Source organism: Musa acuminata, unplaced genomic scaffold (genome assembly GCF_036884655.1).
Source record: "Musa acuminata AAA Group cultivar baxijiao unplaced genomic scaffold, Cavendish_Baxijiao_AAA HiC_scaffold_1109, whole genome shotgun sequence".
NCBI classification, from domain to species: domain Eukaryota; kingdom Viridiplantae; phylum Streptophyta; class Magnoliopsida; order Zingiberales; family Musaceae; genus Musa; species Musa acuminata.
The window spans coordinates 210,037-217,881 of NW_027021322.1; positions in this window are offsets into that span (position 1 = coordinate 210,037).

The following is a 7,845-nucleotide window of genomic DNA, read 5'->3' on the forward strand; positions in this document are numbered from 1 at the left end:
AATGAGAGGTAAATTGATTAAAGCAGGAGGAATCAGACGTTGAGCCAAAGTTGAACATGGTAGAAGATTGGATGATAAGCCAAAAGATCGATCGACGTGCCGGTAAAAGGACTTTGTACCATAAGTTCGGGTATCGAGTTGAGGGATCGGACATTGCGCTAAGGAGATCAGATATTGCGGAAGGTCAACATGCTAATTAGGCAATACGCCAATGGAGAGGACGATGCATTGAAAGATTGGACGAAGTGCCGGATGAACCAATGACAAGCCAGACAAAGGATTCATGTTTTGTAATCATTTGTCTAAATGAAAGTAGTTTAGGAGGCTAATTGAGTTAGTTTTTGGTGTAATCATGCTAACTCGATTAGAGGCCAATTGGGACCAATTTAGGCTCATTAGGTGGCTCATTCAATGACCCAAAAGTTGGGTCAAGCAATGGCACCACCGGTCCAAATGGTGGAACCGCTAGAGGCTCAATATCTAAGATAGTCTTCGAGACTGTGTTAAGCGATGGTACTACCAAACTGGGTGGTGGTACCGCCCAATGTCAAGAAGTGGTACCGCTGTTAGGATCAAGAGTCGAGATCGGCACTAAGAGGGGGGTGAATTAGTGCAGCGGTAAAATCACGTCTTCAAAAACTTTCGTACGATAAAATCTATTCAAGTTGAAAACAATTTTGGAAACTTAACATGAAAGCATATGGAAGTGTAGTAACTAAGTAAAATAGTTTGCAGTAAGGTAAATAGCAATAAGTAAATGCAAACTAGAGTTTTAGAGTGGTTCGGTCAACGTAACCTACATCCACTTTCGGCTTCCTCCTCCGACGAGGTCACCAGTGTCCACTAGAGGACTTTCTTCAATAGGCGAAGACCAACCACATTTTACACCCCTCTTCTCCTTTTCACGGGTTTAGGAGATAACCCTTACAAGCACTTACTTATTCCTCTCTCAAACTAGTCTAACACTTAGAAGAGGGAGAGGAGATTGCATAAGATTTTAGCAACGTTTCTTTCTTTTTAGACTCTTTGTGCTTATGTACTTTAACCAGGGATGAGAGGGGTATTTATAGGCTTCAAGTTTATTCAAACTTGGAGCCTAAAACTTTTCCATCCTGGGTTCCTCGAGCACGGGCGGTACTATCGCCTACGTTGGGCGGTACCACCACCCAGTGTCAATCGATATTGACATTGTCCTGGGTGGTAGCACTGCCTAGGTCTGGTGGTACCATCGCCTAGGGGGCAGTGCTGGGCGGTACCACCACCCAGACTGGCAGTACCACCACCTTGCACCCTACTAGGGGCGGTACCACTACCTAACACAGTCTCGAAGATTATGCCATGACGGTGAGACTTATTGGGGCACTGTTTAGGTCTCTTATTGGGCCCAACACAATTCTTACATGGGCCGAACTGGCCCCTAATTGGGTTGGTGCAAATCCAAACCCAATTACGTGCTAACTACTAAATCCTAAGACATTTGCTAAGTAAAACAAGTCCCTATGTCTATTTTTCCAGCAAGCTTCCGGCGAACTCCTAGACTTCATGACGATCTTCTTGGCGAGTTCCAACGAGCTTCTCTGGCAAGCTCTGAGACCTCTCATCTGGTTCCTCCAGAACTTCCGACGAATGTCCGCACTTCCGATGAACTCTCGAACTCCCAACGTAATCGCGTCCACCGGTCCGACGTCCAATCTTCTGACATGTTTTCCCCCGGTACAACTTGATTTTTCCTGTTTTAATTGTCTTATCCTGATCGAAGCATCCTGCGTCACTCAAAATATAGATTAAAATATAAACACATATCAATTGGTTTTATCATCAAAATACGAGATTCAACAATCTCCCCCTTTTTGATAATGACAACCAATTGATGATCCCGGAGTTGAAACAAACTCCCCCTATCAATATGCCTTATTGATAGAAACTCTTGGATTCAAAAATCTAAGCATACATATCATGATCAAATCATGCATGACATCAACATACTTCTCCCCCTTTGTCATCGACAAAAAGGAGAAGTCTAACTATTCATATGTTTGGAAATATAAGTTCAACTTATTGCATGAAAAACATAATATCAAGTTTTATCATCATGCAATTTGAAGCTAGAAAATTTAGCAAGTGTTACATCATGCTTAGAATATTCAAGCTATCAAGTTTTAGATATGCAAGTTTTACAATATACAAGCTAGCAAATTTAAAGATGTGCAAATTGGCATATTTTCTTTTCTTTGCGATGTGCAAGATAACTTCTTGAAATATGAAGTTACAAGCTAGCAAATTTTTGCTTCGTTTGCAATGTTTGAGCTAGCAATTTTGCTTTCTGTTGCAAAGTATAAGTTAGCATGTTTTGCATCTTGAGCTAGCAATATTTCTCCCCCTTTGTCATTGTCAAAAAGAAGGGAAGACCCTTTACATCAATTTCTACATCATAACAAAGGTAAGTAACAATCTTATTTTAGCATCATTATATTTTTAAATTAAAACATGCACAATTTTAAAACCATATATTTTATTTTTCATGCATGATAAAATAAATCAATCAGTATTACGATCATGACATTAAAATTTTTAAGCATTTATCAACATTTTGATCATGATACCAAACATTCATCATTTAAAGTATTCATGATACTAAACATACATCATTTTAGCAACAAATCATAGCATTTTAAATCATGATGGTATCTAAATGTCAAATTATATTGTATCCCATATTTCATGCATATTTTTATTTCATCACGTTCATTTCATCTCATCAAGAAAAATTATTTGGGTGATGAATACAAGGAGTTATACAAAAATAAATTATATCATGAGAAATAAGATCATGTAAATACCAAAAGACATGATTCATATATTAAATTTCCTCTTAAATGAAATACCAAGAAGAATTGTAGGAGAACGATTAATGAAAAATCTTGATTCACAATAAATCTTAATTTGTAAATATCAAGGAATCAAGATCATGATTTGAATAAAAATTTATTCAAATTTAAATCATCAAAATCATTTTCAAAATCTAAGAGATTCGTAAAAATGATACAAATAGATTCATCAAAATCAATAAGATAGAGAAAAATAATTTTTAAAAAATATTTTCCTCTTTTTAGTTGTCTCAATTCATATGATTTTATTTCATTTATGCCAAATAAAAATATGTATTATTTTTAAAACTAAAAGTGCAAGATTTATTACGACAAAGATCAATAAGGCACTTTCATTATGGTAAAGATCGATAATCCGTAAATCACAAGATTCATCATGAATTATAAAACCATTAAACATACTTTCAAATCAATATGCTCTAGTTTTTGTATGAAAACATACATCATAGTTTAAAGCTAAAAAGGCCACATTCATTGATGTAAAAATCGATAATCCATAAATCTCAAAAATCATTATGCATCATTTTGAAAGATAAACTCATTAAATATGATCATTATGCATTAAATTATCAAGCATGATTTCATATTTTCAATCAAAATCATTTTATTTGTTTATCATAAAATATATATTTTATGATTATTTTTAAAATCATTGGAATGATAAGCATGATTCCTAATTTTTGTATTTTCATTATTAAACATGTAATTTTCAAGAAAAACAACTAAACTAAATTAAAAATAACTCATGAAAATTATTATGTAATTTTAAAATAAACTAAAGGCATTTTGATTACCTCAACATTGAAAGCTGTTAAGGCGTAGTTTGCCACCTTGCCTTTGTTGATTTTCTCCTCATCTTCGGAGGAGCTCAATTCGTCTCACAGTTCTTTTTTTTTTCTTGCGTTCAAAGCAAGTAGTTGCATTCTTCTTATTCTTTAATTTTTGTTTCATTAAATTTTTAAAGTTCATGAGTAGTTCAAGTTCACCATCAGTTGAGCTTATGCTCGAGTGGTCTTCAAATGTTCTAAGTTCAAAATCTTTCCTATTCTTTGGAAGGTGATTCTTAAGTTCTTTACGTGTATTGCACATCATTTCATAGGTCATCAAGGACCCTATTAGTTCTTCAATTAGAAATTGGTTCAAGTTTTTCGATTCTTGAATAGCCATTATTTTTGAATCCCAACACTTATTAAGAGAACACAAAATCTTGTTTACAAGTTCAAAATCCGAAAAACATTTGCCAAGAGCTTTTAAACCATTGACGACATCCGTAAAACGGGTGTACATGTCAATAATGGTTTCGCTCGACTTCATTCCAAAAAGCTCGAAATTATGCATTAAAAAGTTAATTTTTAAATCTTTAACTGTGTTAGTTTCTTCATGTGTGATTTCAAGAGTGTGCCAAATATCGAAAACCGTTTCGCAAGTAGAAACACGATTAAACTCATTTCTATTTAAAGTGTAAAATAAGGCATTCATAGCCTTTGCATTTAGAGAAAACGTCTTTTTCTCTAAATCATTCCAATGGTTCATTGAAATAGAAGACATTTGAAAACCAGATTCGACTATATGCCATAAATCGAGATTCAATGAAAGCAAGAAAACTCTCATTCGAGTTTTCCAATAAGTGTAGTTCATCCCATTGAAAAAGGGAGGACAAATGAGAGAGTGACCCTCTTGAAAGCCGAAAAGAGTCATTTCTATTTAGGTGTTGAACCAAATTAGAAAACAAGACTCTGATACCAATTGTTAGGATCAAGAGTCGAGGTCGGCACTAAGAGGAGGGTTGAATTAGTGTAGCGGTAAAATCACATCTTCAAAAACATTCGTACGATAAAATCTGTTTATGTTGAAAATGATTTTGGAAACTTAACTTGAAAGCATATTGAAGCATAGTAACTAAGTAAAGTAGTTTGCAGTAAGGTAAATAGCAATAAGTAAATGCAAACCAGAGTTTTAGAGTGGTTCGGTCAACGTGACCTACATCTACTTTCGGCTTCCTCCTCCGATGAGGTCACCGGTGTCCACTGGAGGTCTTCCTTTAATAGGCGAAGACTAACCACCTTTTACACTCCTCTTCTCCTTTTCACGGGTTTAGGAGATAACCCTTACAAGCACTCACTTACTCCTCTCTCAAACTAGTCTAACACTTAGAAGAGGGAGAGGAGATTACACAAGATTTTAGTAGCGTTTCTTTCTTTTTAAACTCTTTGTGCTTATGTGCTTTAACTAGGGATAAGAGGGGTATTTATAGGCTTCAAGTTGATTCAAACTTAGAGCCTAAAACTTTCCCATCCTGGGTTTCCTGGGCACGGGCGATACTACCAACTGTGCTGGGTAGTACCACCGCCCAATGTCAGTAAACACTAACACTGTCCTGGGCGGTACCACCGCCTGGGGGGCAGTGCTAGGCGGTACCACTGCCCAGACTAGCAGTACCACTGCTTGGCACCCTACTAGGGGTGGTACAACCGCCCAAACTAGTGGTACCACCGCTTGACATAGTCTCGAAGACTGTGCCACGACGGTGAGACTTCTTAGGGCACTATTTGGGCCTTTTATTGGGCCCGACACATTTCTTACATGGGCCTAGCTGGCCCTTAATTGGGTTGGCCCAACTCTAAGCCCAATTACATGCTAACTACGAAATCTTATGACATTTGCAAAGCAAAACAAGTCCCTATGTCTATTCTTCTGGCGAGCTTCTGGCGAACTTCCAGCGAACTCCTAGACTTCACGATGATCTTCTTGGTGAGTTCTGACGAGCTTCTCTAGCAAGCTTCAAGACTTTTTGGCTGGTTCCTCTAGAACTTTCGATGAACATCCGGACTTCCGATGAACTCTCGAACTCCCAATGTAATCCCGTCCTTGACTCTAGGACTTCATTTTGCTTTATGTCTTGCTATCATAGTTAATCCTGCACATGTAAAAACACACTTCAATCTAGACAATTAATACTAAGTATTAATCAAGTTGTCCGATGTGTCATTGGTCCCTCGACGCTTCGTCCGATTCTTTGACGCATCGTCCTCTCTTGTGGCCTATTGCCCAATCGGCTAGTTGACTCCGTAACTCCGATATCCTTGGTGCAACATCCGCTCTTCTTGGCCCGATATCCGAATCCATGGCCTAAAGCCTTCTATCGATATGTCAACCGATCCACCAGCCCAACGTCTAGCTGACATGTTTTCCCCCAGCACAATATGATTTTTCCTGCTTTAATTGTCTCATCCTGATCGAAGTATCCTGTGTCACTCAAAACACAGATTAAAATATAAATACATATCAATTGGTTTTATCATCAAAATACGAGATTCAACAACCACTAGACTAGGTAGTGATACCTTCCAGTGTCAAACTGGCAAGCGATAGTACCACCCAATACTAGCGGTGGTACCGCCAATACCCCGAAAACCCGAGGATTTGAAGTTTGGCTCTAAGTTTTGAAGTCATATGGGGTCTATAAATACCCCACAAATTTCTGCTTGGAATATACATGAAATTAGAACAAAAACTCTATGATTCCAAGATTGTAATCTCTAAAAGTGTAGAGTCCCTCCTCTTAGAGCTTAGTGATAGTCCTAAGAGAGATGTGTGAGGGAACACTTATAAAAGAGTGGTGTAAAGGTTCTCTCCTGAGCCTATGAAAAGGGGAAAGAGTTGTAAGGGTAGTTGATCTTTGCCCATTAGAAAAAAGATTGATAGTAGAAGTCGATGGCCTCGAGTGAAGAAGAATCGAGAGTGGACGTAGGTCACAATGACCGAGCCACTATAAATCAGTTTGTCATTTCTGTTATACTTTTCATTCTCATATTACTAATTGATTTACTTGCTCACTACTTTACGAACATTTCAAGTTAAACTCTTTTCTGATATCAGTTTTCATCAAACATAATTTTTTTAAAACTAAGATTTTTATGTAAGCACTAATTCACTCCCCTTCTTAGTGTATAAATGGTCTTAACAGTTTGTATCAGAGCTATTTTTCTCTCTATTTGGTTTAACACCCAAGAGAGTGGTAAGACCCTAAGGTCTTATCGTGGAAGAAATGGGAGAAAAGGGAATGATCGCTTCGAGAGGATCAGCCTCCTTGATTGCTTCGAGGGGATCAGCCTTCTAGAGTTTTGTCATAACACTGAATAATATTTCATTGATTAATTACTAAAAAGAAAGAGTTACATCACTATTTATAGAGTTTCACCTAGAGTCTACTAGGACTTGGACTCTTAATAATAAATAAATATTAAATAAACCTCTACCCGACTCTAACTGAACTAAACAGACTCAATAAATATTATTCAAAAGCTTATAAAATAAAAGGGTCCTAACAATTCCTCCCTCTTCAAATCAGTCTTGTCCTCAAGGCTGAGCAACATCAAACTCGGGGGGCTTCACTTTCAGTACTTCAGTCATAAACTATCTGCAACATATCATTACCCATTGATCAAGTAAGTATGGTCACTTTTTGATAGTATAAGCAACAGGTCGGTCTTTCAGTGTAGTAATCATTATAAGAAACTCCTGGCCCTATATAATCAATTTGATCTTTGAACATTTACTATCATAAGTTATAAAATCCATTCATCAGTAATCTTTACTTCAAATCTGTCACAGCCTTCAATGTGGTGGGCTAATCGGGCTGCAACTTTCCAGTCCATAAAATTATTAGTGCTACCTATATCAATCAAAACAGTGATAGACTGATGCTTCAAAGTTCATCCGATTTTCATAGTTTGTGGGTTAGCATAGCTAGCCAATGCATGCATTATATGTGTCATGACTTCAATACATTCATCAGTTTCCATACTTTTGTGTTTGGAGTCCAACTCTTCTGATTCTGGTTCCTCTTCAATTGACTCAATCATCAAAAGTTGCCCTTGTTTACATTAGTGCTCCATACTCCACTTTTCATCATAGTACAAACCCTTTGCTGATCTTTCCTTGAGTTCTTCTTGGG